This window comes from Trichechus manatus, unplaced genomic scaffold (assembly GCF_000243295.1).
Source record: "Trichechus manatus latirostris isolate Lorelei unplaced genomic scaffold, TriManLat1.0 scaffold00016, whole genome shotgun sequence".
Lineage (NCBI taxonomy): Eukaryota > Metazoa > Chordata > Mammalia > Sirenia > Trichechidae > Trichechus > Trichechus manatus.
In genome coordinates this window covers 24600363-24614322 of record NW_004443952.1, presented here as the reverse complement: position 1 = coordinate 24614322, position 13960 = coordinate 24600363, and the positions used below count along the sequence as shown (strand labels likewise).

The window sequence follows — 13960 nt, the reverse complement described above, 5'->3', positions numbered from 1 at the left end:
ACAGAGAGTCCCTGATGGAACAGGAGAAAGGTGGGGTGCAGAACTCAAATTCTAGTAAGAAGACCAGACTTAATGGTCTGACTGAGACTGGAGGTACCCCAGAAAGCATGGCCCCTGGATTCTCTATCAACCCAGAACTAAAACAATTTCTGAGGCCAATTCTTCAGACAGGGATTGTACTGGACTGTGGGACATAAAGTGATACCCGTGAGGAGTGTGCCTCTTAGCTCAAGTAGATACAAGAGACTAAACGGGCAGCTTCTGTCCAGAGGTGAGATGGTAAGGCAGAGAGGGTTAGGAGCTGGTTGAATGAACATGGGAAATTGGGTGGAAAGGAGGAGTGTGCTGTCAAAGTATGGGGAGAGCATAGAGCCACATAACAATGTGTGTATAAATTTTAGTATGGGAAAAAATTTAAAAACTACAAATTTAAAATTTCTAATTATGTTGTCCAGTTGAAATTGCATTAAACCCACTGCTTTTCCATTTCTATTTGGTTATGGTATCATTTTGCTATAGAATGATATTAGGGAGCCTGAAGTGAGAAATTTAATCTGTCCATTCACTTTTGATATCATTTTTAGGACTAAGGTGTGCCTGACGCAAGCAGTGGTATTTTTAGTCATGTCATATGCATGCAAAAGCTGAACAATGGATAAGGAAGACTGAAGAAGAATTCATGCCTTTGAATTGTGGTGTTGGCGAAGTATATTGAATATACCATAGACAGAACAACGAACAAATCTGTCTTAGAAGAAGTACAGCCAGAATGCTCTTTAGAAAGGAGGATGGCAAGACTTTGTCTCACTTACTTTGGACATGTTATCAGGAGGGACCAGTCCCTGGAGAGGGACATCATGCTTGGTAAAGTAGAGGGTCAGCAAAAAGAGGACCCTCAACAAGATGGATTGGCTCAGTGGCTGCAACAATGGGTTCAAACATGGCAGCAATTGTGAGAATGGCACAGGACCAGGCAGTGTTTCATTCTGTTGTACCTAAGGTCACTGTGCGTTGGAACTGACTCGATGGTACCTGATAACAACAATCACCTTTGCAAAGAAGCAAGCATATATTTCCCACCAGTTGTCTTCCAAATATGTCTTTAGTAGAAACTGCTCATTTTTAAAAAATTGAAGCTAAGAAGTGCCTACTACGATAGAGGAAAGCCTGGAAACCACCAAAAAACAAAAACACATTCAAGAGGAGGAGATACTTAGCTCTAAAATGTAGATTAAGAATATTAATTTTAACTGTTGTCACATAGATCTGATTTTATTATGGAATGAGATGTTTATTATAAGTGAATTTTCAGAATCTCAAGCATGAAAAAGCCCTAGAAATTAGCTGACATTACTTGATATGATAAATAGATGTGATAGTGCTGCTGTGGTTATGTAGTAGAATGCCCTTATGTTTAGGAAATGAGTGTTGAAATATTTAGTTCTGATAAGAGGAAGAATACATGTAGACAAAGGTAGACAAAGTTGATACAGCAGAATGTCAACAATTGTTAGATCTAGTGATTCTCAGCCAGGAAATAAGTACTCCTCCCTTTTCTCCTCTCCCTCCCATATTTGGCAATGTCTAGAGACTCTTTAAGGAGCCCTGGTGGTGCAGTGGTTGAGCGCTCGGCTGTGAACTGAAAGGTTGGTGGTTCGAACCTACCAGCTGCTCTGTGGGAGAAAGATGTGGCAGTCTGCTTCAGTAAAGATTTACAGCCTTGGAAACCCTATGGGGGCAGTTCTACTCTGTCCTATAGGGTCACTATGAGTCGGAATCAACTCCAAGGCAATGGGTTAGAGACTCTTTGGTTGTCACAGCTAGGGGCAGGGATGGTTGACACCAGGGATGTGTTGAACTTTCTACAATGCACAGGACAGCCCCCACTACAAAAAAATGTTAATATTGCTGAGGTTGAGAAATTTTGACTAGATAATAGGTACTGGTTTTCATCGCTAATTTTTGGAACCCCTAGGCATTTCTTCCTAGAATTTCTTCCAAATAAATGGCCACGACAGGGCAATGTTTTGTTCTGTTATGCCTAAGGTCACAATGAGTCTAAGTTAACTTGATGGCAACTAACAACAACAATGGGTACCTAGATGATCATTACACTATTATTTGTATTTTTCTGCATGTTTGAAAATCATAGTAAGATACTGGGGAAAAAAATCTAACCTTGCCATTTAATGTTTAAAAGAAGCTTTCTCTTGTAGGTGTTCTCACTTTTAAAATAGTTTAACCGATTTTGCTGAGAATTTTTCAAATACCTTCTTAAACAGAATATATGGATGTTTTTCTGATACCTTTTGATTATCATGCTAATGTCAATTATTAGGTGCCATAAAATAGTGTGACTCTCCAAGGCTGTTAGATGTATGGAAAATTTGTCCTCTTCTAGGCTTTTGAGACCTCATCTAGAGGATAGGATAAAAATACAAAACATAACAAAAAAAAACCGTTGCTGTCAAGTCAATTCTGACTCGTAGCGACTACATAGGACAGAATAGAACTGTCCCATAGCGTTTCTAAAGAGCAGGTGGTGGATTTTAACTACCAATCTTTTGGTTAGCAGCCAAGCTCTTAACCACTGCGCCACCAGGGCTCCAGAGGATAGGATATATTTACTAAATTGTAGATCAAAAGCTCAACAGGTTTAAGTTCATAAAGAAAGAAAGCAAGGAATCGTTTTCTCCTCTTCTAGGGGAAAAATAAAAAAAGCTCACAGGATGCAGAGCTGTAGCTAACTGGTATTAACAGTTATGTAGGGTTGAAGCAATTATAATAAGATGTTTGAGAGTAGTTTATAAAATACACTTGTATTTTTTTAGATTTTATTTGTAGTAAGTTAAAATTGGAAGTAACACATCAGAAAGAACTTTAGGGGAAAGAAACATGTAAAACTGAATTTTTTCTATAAACTCTGTTGCTTATTTGCTCTTTTCATCCACCTTGTATTTTTTAGTTAGAAATGGGGTGGAGTTAACGGGTAGTGGAGAGAACCAGATGGCAGAATTCTAGCTGTGACCTTTTCTACTGCTGGAGAGTTGTTAGCGTATTTGTAAATGCTGCTTGTAAGTGCTGTTAATTTCAGTAATAGACAAAATTGGGAAATTAATGAAAGTCTCCTTTAGCATCCTCTTCAACCTCTTCAGGGACTTTTTTTTTCTTGCTGATGCTTTTCAGTGCCTTAACCTTAGTTTCTAGAGGACTTTAAGTTCTGCAGACTAGTTGCTAATAAGCTTTACTTGTGCCTTAGTTTATAATGATTTAAGGGGCTACTTTTTTCAATGTTATTTACATTTGGTCCAAAGGAATGAATTTCATCAGGTGGAAAAATACTATTTTGGGGTAGATACCCTCCCAGTATCTCTTTAATCATATTAGTAAGTGGCCTTTTACTCTGTCGGTAATGTTGACCTGATTGATTACCAAGTCTATTAAAAGAAATTTTGTATACTCAGTTGTTTACTGAGAAGTGATAATTGCATTTTGATGGGACTTGTGCCTCTTCTACATCTATGAAATTGTCAGTTAAAAACAAAATGGAGATTAGAGGCAAAATATAGAGAAAACAAGAGATTGTGTATAGAAGATGTGTTATTTTGTTTAGGTTCTTTATACAGACCCTAACTAAGTCTTCAAATTTGCTGTTCAGCTCCAATAGCTAAGAAGATCCATTAAGATTTACATGTATTACTATTTTCTTATACAAAGTTTATTTTTGTGCTGTTAAAATAGTCTTTAGCATCCTTTCTTTTATAGCTTGACTCTTGATCGTTTTCTGAATTTTATGAGATATTTTGGCATTACAGAGTATTTTCTTTTTACAGACTCTGGTTTTTAACTTTAAACATTGATACCTCCACCCCTTGTCTTAACGCTTTAATAGAAGGAAATGTCACCCAGTGTGTGAATGTGCATAATTCTAATATTTATAAACCCTTCGTCAGTAGGTATTTTAAAAGACATTTTCTTCTTAAAATAATTAAAAAATACAGTGAGTGTGTTATAGAGGTTCATAAAATACTACCAAAATTGGTATTTTAATTTTAGCAAGTTTTTGTCAGTGACTTGAATAAGCAGTAGTGTAATAATTATTATTTTGCTTGATGTCTTATTTTTCACTTTGAAGATTTAAAATAATCCTTTCCAGAGTTCATCCTCTCAGCCTTTCAAAATGCAGACTGATTATGAAAGTTTCCACTTACTAGAATAAGAAAATGTACATGTAGGCTGCTGTAGTTAACTGCTTAAATAGCATTTTATCTTATAAGTACTAAGAAACTAGTGTATGAAAATGTGATATAAAACAGAATTAGATGGTATGTTTCCAATGATTTACCATGGAATTTCTTTTAAAAAGAGCTTTCTGATGGTGTGTTTCAAAATCTAATCATAAAACTTCAAAACTGCTTTTCAGAAGCAAATCTATTATATAGAGCTAAGTGTAATCATATTATTTTGTAATTTTTTTTTCTTGGTCATTAAAGAACATTTAACATTTAATCAGATTAAAAACTTCTTTTTTGATCATTAAGTATGTGATCTGTAGTGGTGCAGCAGATATCAGAGTCTTCTGATTAACAGCAACTAGCCTGAATCCACTACAAATTCATGAGATAAACTTCCACTTGGCTCTTGTTATTGTTTCACTCACTAATTTTCTAATGGCTGCCATCTTTACTTTTCTAGATTGAATCTGTGTGGTTGTATTGTGTAGCAGGAATAACCTGATTTTTGGAATTAGACCATGTTTTGAAATTTTGGCTGTATTACCTTGGGCAAGTCCTAATATCTGTAAGGGTCAGTTTCTACAACTGTATGATGTAGATGACTATAGAATTATTTCAAGGATTATATGAAATGTATTTTGGCAACCATTCTATATTAGAATATATAGAGCTGCCACTTCCTTTTTCACAATTACATAGTACTTCATTATATGGACACATTTTATTTAACTAGTCTTTTCTTAAATGGACACTTAGGTTGTGTTCAGCCTTTTATTATTTCTAAAAATGCTGCAATAAATATCTTTGTTCAGATGTCATTTTTCACATGTGCACATATATGTAGGACAGATTTCTAGGAGTAGAGTTGTTGGATCAAAGGTTTGCTCTCTGTAGCGGTTGTCCCAGTGTACATTCCCACCAGCCGTGTGTGAGAGTGCTTATTTCACATGTCCTACAGTCAGTTTAAGATTTTTTTTTAATGATGTCTTATTATAGTTTTCATTTCTCATGTGAATGAGGCTGAAAATCTTTGATGTGTTTGACAGCATTTTTTGCTCATTTATCTGTTGGGTTGTTGGTTATTATTTATTGATTTGTAGCTCATTCCTTGAAATTTCTCCATCCTTTCATGAATTTGTTGCAGCAAAATCCTGATTCTCTTATCTCTCTCTCCTCTCTCTGTACAGTTCTATGAAATCTTATTATTTTTTGGAAAATGATGTAGATGATAAAATACTTCAAACAGTACAAAAAGATTTCCAATGAAAAGTCAGATCTTCCTTCCACCTCTGACTTTCATCTCTTATGTCCTGACAACCCTTCTGTTGTTGCTGGTTTGTCTTTCTCTTTCCTGTTTTCAACTGTCATGTCTTTGGAGGTGATTGCAAAGCCTGAGTCACCAGTCATGACCCGCCAGTCATTCCTGTGGGATTGCTCCATTCGAATGTCACATAATCATCATAAACTCAGCTAAACTCATTGTCTTCTGCCTTAAGCCAGTCTGACAGTACAGCATCCTAAATGTGTTAGCGGTATCGTCATTTCCCCACCCAAGAAAGTCTTAACGGTTGTAATGCACATCGATGAGAATGTTTTAAAAAATACTATTTGTTGATTCATTTCTTCATTCATTAATTTAGTAACATTTGTTGAACTCTTACTATATGATAGGAACTGGAGCTACACAGATAAAGAAGATATTATTCCTCCTGTCAAGGAACTTATAATTGTGTGTAGAGACAAGTAAAAAACTGTGAAACTGATTAATAAGCACTATGGTTAATAAGCACAGCATGTGTAGGATGCTTTGGAACACAGCGCAGGGCACCTTCCCAAGGGTGCAGTAAAGAGAGGAAAGGAGGGGGAAGCTTGAGTTACATTTTGAAGGCCACATAACAGTAGAATAATATAAGCTTGGGAGAAATGTTGAAAGGCATGGCTTTTTCAGGAAATAATTTTGTAATAGATGGAGCTTTAAAGAATGATTGATTCTTTTGACCTAGCGATATAAGGAAATTATCTGAAACACAGAAAAACTCTTTATATGTAAAGGATGTGTTTTTTTTTAATTAAACATTTTATTTAGAGATAATTGTAGATTCACATGCAGTTTTAAGAAATAATACAGAGTGATCCTGTGTACCCTTTACCCAGTTCCCCCCAGTGGGAAACTGTAGTACAGTATCACAACTGGGATATTGATATTTAATACAGTCAAGACACAGAAGAGTTCTGTCACCACACGGATCCTGCCTCATGTTGCCCTTTTACAGCCCCTGCCCGTACTGTCCCTGACCCCTAACAACTCAAATCTTTTCTCCATTTCTATAATTTTGTCATTTCAAGAATGGTATATAAATGGAATCATACAGTATATGACTTTTTAGAATTGTCTTTTTTCTTTCAGTGTAATTCCCTGGAGATTCATCCAAGTTGTTGTGTGTATCAGTAGTTTGTTCATTTTTATTGCTGAGTTGTATCCTATGATATGGATGCACAGTTTGTTTAACCATTCACCCGTTGAAGGATAGCTGGGTTGTTTCCAGTTTTTGGCTATTATGAATAAAGCTGCTGTGAACATTTGTGTGTTGGTTCTTATGTGAACATAAGTTTTCCTTTCTTAGGGATAAATGCCCAGGAGTACAAATGCTGGGTCATAAAGTAGTTGAATTTTATTTTTTTAAGAAACTACCAAACTGTTTTCCAGAGTAGCTGTACCGTTTTATATCCCCATCAGCGATGTGTAAGTGCAAAGAATGTATTATTATTTTTAGAAAATAAAATTACATAAATGCACAGCAGAAATGGAATAATTAAGTGTTGATTATATATCTATATCATGGAACACTGTGTGGGTCCTCAGAAATGTTTATACAGTGTTTTTGTTACTACTAAAAAATGGTTATGTAAAGTAAAAAAACAGAATCTGAAATACAATTTTAAAGTCATGAACGCACAGAAGATTGAGAAGTGGTTCATAATTGTTAATTTGAATAAAAATGTTTATGACAAGTATATGTTGAAGATACTTATATTTAGCTTGGTTCTTATTCATTCCTAGCAGCTGGTACTAACTCAGAAAAAAAGGAAGGAGAGTCTATTTTTCCCATACTCATCCTTGATTATAGTACTATTGAAGGGCTCTGGGTGTTTACTATCTAGGAAAATAAAATACTTTTACTAAGTGTCTTACTATATGCCAGGTCCTTTATGAAAGTTAATATAATAAACTTAAGAATACCTTATTCATCCTGTTTTTATCATCATCCCACTATGAGAATATATAAATGCCCTCATTTTTTGAAGTTCTTACCTTCTCTCTTTAAGCATGTAACAATTTTATATAATATAAGCCCTATATCACTTGGAACCATATCTCTAAATTAATGACAGTGTTCATTTTTCTGTTTTTGTAGCTCTAGCTTTCATTTTCTGTGATTCCCAACACCTCTTCTGCCTCTGCTAGTTCAAGTCCTCTCCTGGAAGTTCTCCCCATTTTATAGCCTATACTCTCATCTGTCAAAAACTCATTTTGTCCCTTTCATTATGTGTAAATAGAATTATCTGTCTTACCAACCATATGATCTGGCCAGCCTTTCCCTCAAGTATAAGCATTTAAGATCAAACAAATTTTTTAAAATAAGTTTTTTAGTTTTGTTTAAACACTATTAGCTGTTTTCTGACTTTTATTGAAAATGCATAGTATTAGGTTATACCACATGAAATTGATGTAATGTGGCAATTTCATGTTTCAGTGGAAAATTTCTTTAGCCTATGGGTTAAGAACACTTTTGTTAAGTTAGCCTAGGAGCTCGACCATCCCATAGATTGTTGTTTCAGTGTGACAGTGATCTCCGGGTTTTTAAACAACAGTCTATTACTGTATTTTTTGGGGGGAATACAGAACGTTTTTATATTTGTGGTTTGATATCCAGCCATTTGTGGTCTTTACCTTGGAATATTTATATTTTTTCATCAGCAGTGATTCTGAACTGCCCCCTGCCTCTGACTGTGCTTAATCTGCCACTGTTCAAATAGCACTGCAGTGTCACTGGGCTATGGGGTTCTTTGAAGCCAGAGTTAGTTAGGGGAAGAACTGAAGAAACAAGAAATGTACAACCCCAAGCAGTATAGCATAGCTATGAATGCTGTAAGTGGGAAGACAGATCAGCCTGAACTGCAGTCAAGATAGAGCTAAGGCCTTGGACCAGTGGTTCTTCACCCTAGCTATATGTTAGGATAACTTGGAGAGTTTAAAAAAACTATTGATGCCCACCCAAGCCCTACCCCCAGTAATTCTGTTTAAATTGGCCCTGGCAACAGTATTTTTGAAACTTCCCCATATGATTTTAATGAGCAGCCAAGGTCAAGGACCTTTGTTTTGGCCCAGCTTTGAAAGCAAGGAGCCAAGTCATAAATAGCCACAGGCTTGGAATAATTACTGCCAGTAGTAACACCAAGACTAATCTTTGTGCAGTATGGGGAACACAGCTAGATTGTTTCTTGGTATTTTTTCCCCCTCTGAGCCACATCGAGACAGAGGAGTTGTTAAAATTGTCACCTTCAGCAGTGAAGAATAGCAGTGTATCATTATGGAATTCAGAAAAGTATGGATGTAGTTTTTGTGGAGGCTGAGGTTATGATAGAAACGTAGAGATAATCCAGGTGATCAGTGCTAGCATCAATGATAAGTTATGTTGATAGTATTTATGTCTGATAATGATGTGATAAGAATGGCACTTGAGAGGTATTTGGTCTTCTTCCTAAAAAGCCATAACCCTAGTCTAACCACGAGAAAAACATCAAACAAATCCCAGCTGTGGGACATTGTACAAAATACCTGACCAGTACTCCTCAAAACTGTTTAAGTCATCGAAACCAAGGAAAGTCTGAGAGAAACTGTCACAGCCAAAAGGAGCTAAGGAGACATGATGACTAAATATAGTGTGAGATCCTGGCTAGGATGCTGGAACAAAAAAAGGACATTAAGTAAAAACTCAAGAAATCTGTATAAGTACAGACTTTTGTCAATAAGGTATCAGTGTTGGTTCATTTATTGTGAAAAATATACTAATGTAGGATGTTAATAATAGGGGAAGCTGAGTGAGGGGCATATGGGAATTAATACTATCTTCACAATTTTTCTGTAAATCGAAAAGTATTATAAAGTAAAAAGTTTATTGAAAAAAATGCAAAATAGGAGACAAACTTAGCTGAGCTCAAGAGAGATCCAATAGATGGAACCACGTGAAATCACCAATATTCAACCATTTTTGAACTCCAAAATAAACAATTTTAATGTTAACAATGGAGAGAACTAGGTGTGGGATATACAGGAAGTTGTACTATCTTATGCAACTCTACTTTAGTCTGAAATAACGAATTTATCTAAAAAAAATAATAATATAAAGAAATCTTGAGGATACTTACAAATAGGTTTGATAACTATTCTAACTACCTTAAAAGCATAGTTGTATATTTTCTGATGTATCATGAGTCTGTTTCTAATCCAAATGGTGAAAATACCTTTGGTATCTTAATGCTGTATCTGTTTACTTCATATATAACAGAATTCCAAAACTTTAGAAATTTTATGTTTCTAAATTGTTGCTATAAACTGGAGCTGGAAATCATTCCATGGTTATACCAACAAATCTCATGTTGGTGATTGTTACTCATTTTTCCTAGTATGTACTTGTTCCTCATTTTTCTTTATCTTCTTTTGCAAGCCTTCAAGTCCTATATCCTTGTTGACTTCTTTTCATTCTTCACTTTTTGATCCTACACCTTTCAGTTACATTACAGCTTTTGTACCGTTTTGGCCTTCCTCCACTTGTTCATCTATGCATTTAAAAGCAGAAAGTATTTGTAGTTTGCTAACAATGACACCCTGACATTTAAAACACCATGCTTATGAGTATATGATTTTCAGCTAGCTTTACTAGCTAAACCCATGACAAGGTGTGGATATGTGAGTCTAAATCCATTCCACCTAATGGAAAATTAAGCTAGGTTCACATTATTTGTCTTTATAAGTTAGAGCACATTCCAGTGTTATATTCTATTTCTAGCCGCCGCCATCCAAAAAAAAAAGAGAAAGAAGGAAGGGAAAAACGAAGGAATGAGGGAAGGGAGACCTGAAGGAAGCAAGAAGAGAAAGAAGGTAGAAAGGAAAAGAAGAGAAACAGTGCAATGGGGGGCATATAAGACTATATATTTCATTTATATATTGTGTCTGTATTTGGAAAAGAGGCACAATGGTTGGCACATAAGCCTGTATATTTCGTTTACATATGGTGCCTATGTATTTTGGCACATAAGCCTATATGTTTTAAAGGTGGTTGTGAAGATAAAACTAAATTATAAAAAAGACATAAAAGCTATAACATTGGAATACCTCAAATTTAATGTTACAAGTAGTCATAGGAAGTTCAGTTGTTGCAGCAAAAATATTTGACTATAAATAGTAAAGCACTAAAACTAAATTTTGAGTTTCAGTTGAAAGAAACAACTGAAATAGCCATTGTATTTTTTTGGGTATCTGTAAGAGTAAATTTTGAAGGCATTTTAGAAACCTTAACATTCCAACTGTATTGGGAACTACAATTGACTAAGATAGACCAGGCTTTTTTTTAAATGAGGTGAATTGACAATATTCTAGATGTGTTGTCCTTGTTGTACGTGAAATTAATGGTCTGCCCAGATCAGTGATAGCCTTAGTGATTTTATTTTACAAATTAAGATGCTTATTTTGTCTTATTTCTTCTTGAAGTATTTTCCCTTTCTTGTGTTTGACCATCATATTCTTGATATGTGGTCATTATTTCTTTGCCTTTTGTTGTAATGTAAATAATTCGCTTCTTTTTTTCTTTGCCTGGGTTGTATCTTGATCTTCAGAATAACCAGGCATGCTATTTACATGAAACAGATAAGCATAACCCATGTAAATCTTCATCAAGTCCCAGAGAGATGGTGTGTGGTCTTTTTTCCTTTTTAAAATTTATTTATTGATTTACGGGTAGCCTTAATAATGTGTTCATAAAATATGATGGGTTTATAAATCTGTTTAACATGCCTTTCCCTTTTTGTCTTAGTGCTTTGCTTCTAAGTTGCAGATGCAGTGGCTGAACAATACGCTGTGTGGTGTGACAGGTAAATTTCCCAATTTACCTGCCGTAATAGTGTGCTGTGTAATGCCATTCAGTCATCTCTGAATTTTACTTGCCTGATTAGTTGAGTGAAGCAGATTTTCAATTTAAATGTAACTTCATCTGCTTGATTAAAAATGTAACAGAACATTATCTGCTGCAAATAAATTTCAGTGGAAGAGATGATTTTGCCCGTTTAAAAATAACATCTGTTTATATTGGCTGGAAGCAGACGATTAATACTTCTCTAATTTCGAGGTTTACCAGTCCAGCTCACCTGTCTCTTTGCATGGATAGTTGAAATTGATGGCTGTCGAGTATAAACATTTACCTGTTGATGTTTAGTTGATGGATTTCTTTTTTAAGGATAATACAGAATCCCATCATTGGGCATTCATTTATTTGCTGCTCATCAAGATGATTGACAGTTTTGCCAACAACATGGAAAAAGGATCTTCCTTCATGATGCGTACAAGAAGAATTTTACCCCTCAGTGATGAGTACCCTACAGAAAAACGGATTCTTGTGAATTCTTTTTCAGAGTTGGTATTTATTTGAATTCTGAGTTTAGAGACTATGAGTATAAATTTAAGTCAAGTGTGTAGCAAATGAGGATAGCAGTGTCCTGCTGGCATCTTTCGTCAAGTGATTATACGTGTAGGCCATTAGGACAAGGAGGGAGAAAGATAGGAAAACCCAAAATGGATATTTTTTTTCCCAGTGCTTAGCATAGTGTTAGGCACATAGTAGACCACTCAATAAATATTTATTGAATTTGAATTAAAAATTAGGTACCGGGTATATTTGATATTCTGGAAATGTGACAAACTAGATTTAATTGGTTTAAGTAGGTTGTTAAAAATTATAGCAAAAAGAAATTGTAGATTACTAGTCTGTCTTTTTTTTCTTTAATGAATACTTCCCTTTAATAGCTTACTAGATGTACATTTTTAAATGCAGACTTCTTCTATAAATATCGTCTTTTAAAAAAGGCATTGTTTGCTGTTAATTTTCATAACTGGTAGGCAAAGCTGTGAATTTAAGAAATAGATGTAAAAAATTCTAATTCTCTTAAAACAGATTTTGTTTTTAAAAATTGGTATAGTTCCACAATCTCAAAAAATATCTTTTTTTTTCTTTTCGAATGGTATATTCTGAGCAAGTTATTTACTTGTAGAGGAATAATTTTGCATTATTTTGATAACATTTCTTGTCCTTTGTTTTAAAGCAAACAAAAGTATTGGCTTGAAAGTTACTGAATAATACTTTGCAAACTGTTGTTTCAATTGTAACATTTAGTGGTTGTTGGACACTTTACATATAATTTGAATCAAAACTCTTTAGTGCATATTTTTCAAGCAGATTAATTTTAGAGATTTGCTTTATATAATTAATATATAATTTGCTTTTTAATCACTAATCAAGAAAGTTAATCGGTCTTTGCTCCCAAACAATAGGATAAATTTTAACCTCCAACCAGCTTTGCAAATTTGGATAATTTGGTTGTTGTATTTACCAAAAATAAATATTTGGAGGTTGAATCTTCTCAAATTCATTAGGTTAGTCCTGAATATTTAGCAGGAATTTTTTGGTGTACTGCTTTAGAAAGACAGCTCAAACTGTACAAATTTACAGATACTTTAAACGTACATATTTGGTATGTTCCTGTCTTCAGTTACAAATTTGTAGTTTGTAACAAATTTAATCTTATTTAAATATTTAAGTTAAATGTGAGATACGTTAATTTTTGTAAAAAACTGGATAAAGTCAACATAGGAAATGTAAAATATAGTATTTTGTAGCTTTCTATGTTATTACCTTGCCCTTCCTGTTTATTTATGGTCTGTAAAAGTAGATAAGGTTTTTTTCTGTTTCACTTGTCCAGATGGTTTTTAATATAGAATGAATGAACTCGCAAGACCAGAATCTCTACCTAAAGAAGGAGATGCTACTGCTTGAAATTATATCATCACTTAGTTTGACTTTAGGGTTGTTAGAGACTTCTGCCAGTGCTTTGTGTGAGTTGCTTTAAGTTTAAAACTTTGTTTCAGTATCTTAAAAAATAGGGTAAAATGATGAAGAATGTTCATAGCATTATGCATAATAGCCAAAAAATGGAAACAGCCCAAATGTCCTTCAGCTTAAGAATAGATAAACAAAATGTGCTATATTCATACAGTGGAATATTATTCAGCCATAAAAAGGAATGAAGTACTGATTGGCTCATGCTACAACATGAGACACAAAAGACCACATATTTTTTTATTCCGTTTATGTGAAATGTCCAGAATAGGCAAATCCATAGAGACAGAAAGTAGATTAGGGATTGCCAGGGGCTGAAGGGCGTCAGAGCATAGAGGAGTGATAGCTAAAGGAAATTGGCTGTAATGATGATTGCACTTATCTGTGAATGTACTAAAAACCACTGAATTATACACTTTAAAAAGGTGACTTGTGGTATGTGAATTATATATCAACTTAAAAAAGGGGATGAAATGCGTAAATTATTGGTTTATAAAGAGGTGATTACCAGATGATCCGGTAGTTGTTCATTTTTCTTTGACATTTAAGACTTTA

General features: G+C 34.5%; 1 protein-coding gene and 1 long non-coding RNA gene across 4 annotated transcripts in view; both read left to right on the top strand.

Moving 5' to 3' along the window:
• Positions 1–13960, top strand: part of ZCCHC7 (zinc finger CCHC-type containing 7) — a 272450-nt gene that overhangs the window by 47895 nt on the left and 210595 nt on the right. The window lies entirely within an intron of this gene.
• LOC111819714 (uncharacterized) lies at positions 6756–13587 on the top strand. Its single transcript, XR_002823285.1, has 3 exons — positions 6756–10398; positions 11330–11387; positions 11750–13587. It is a non-coding gene; the product is annotated as an uncharacterized LOC111819714 (long non-coding RNA).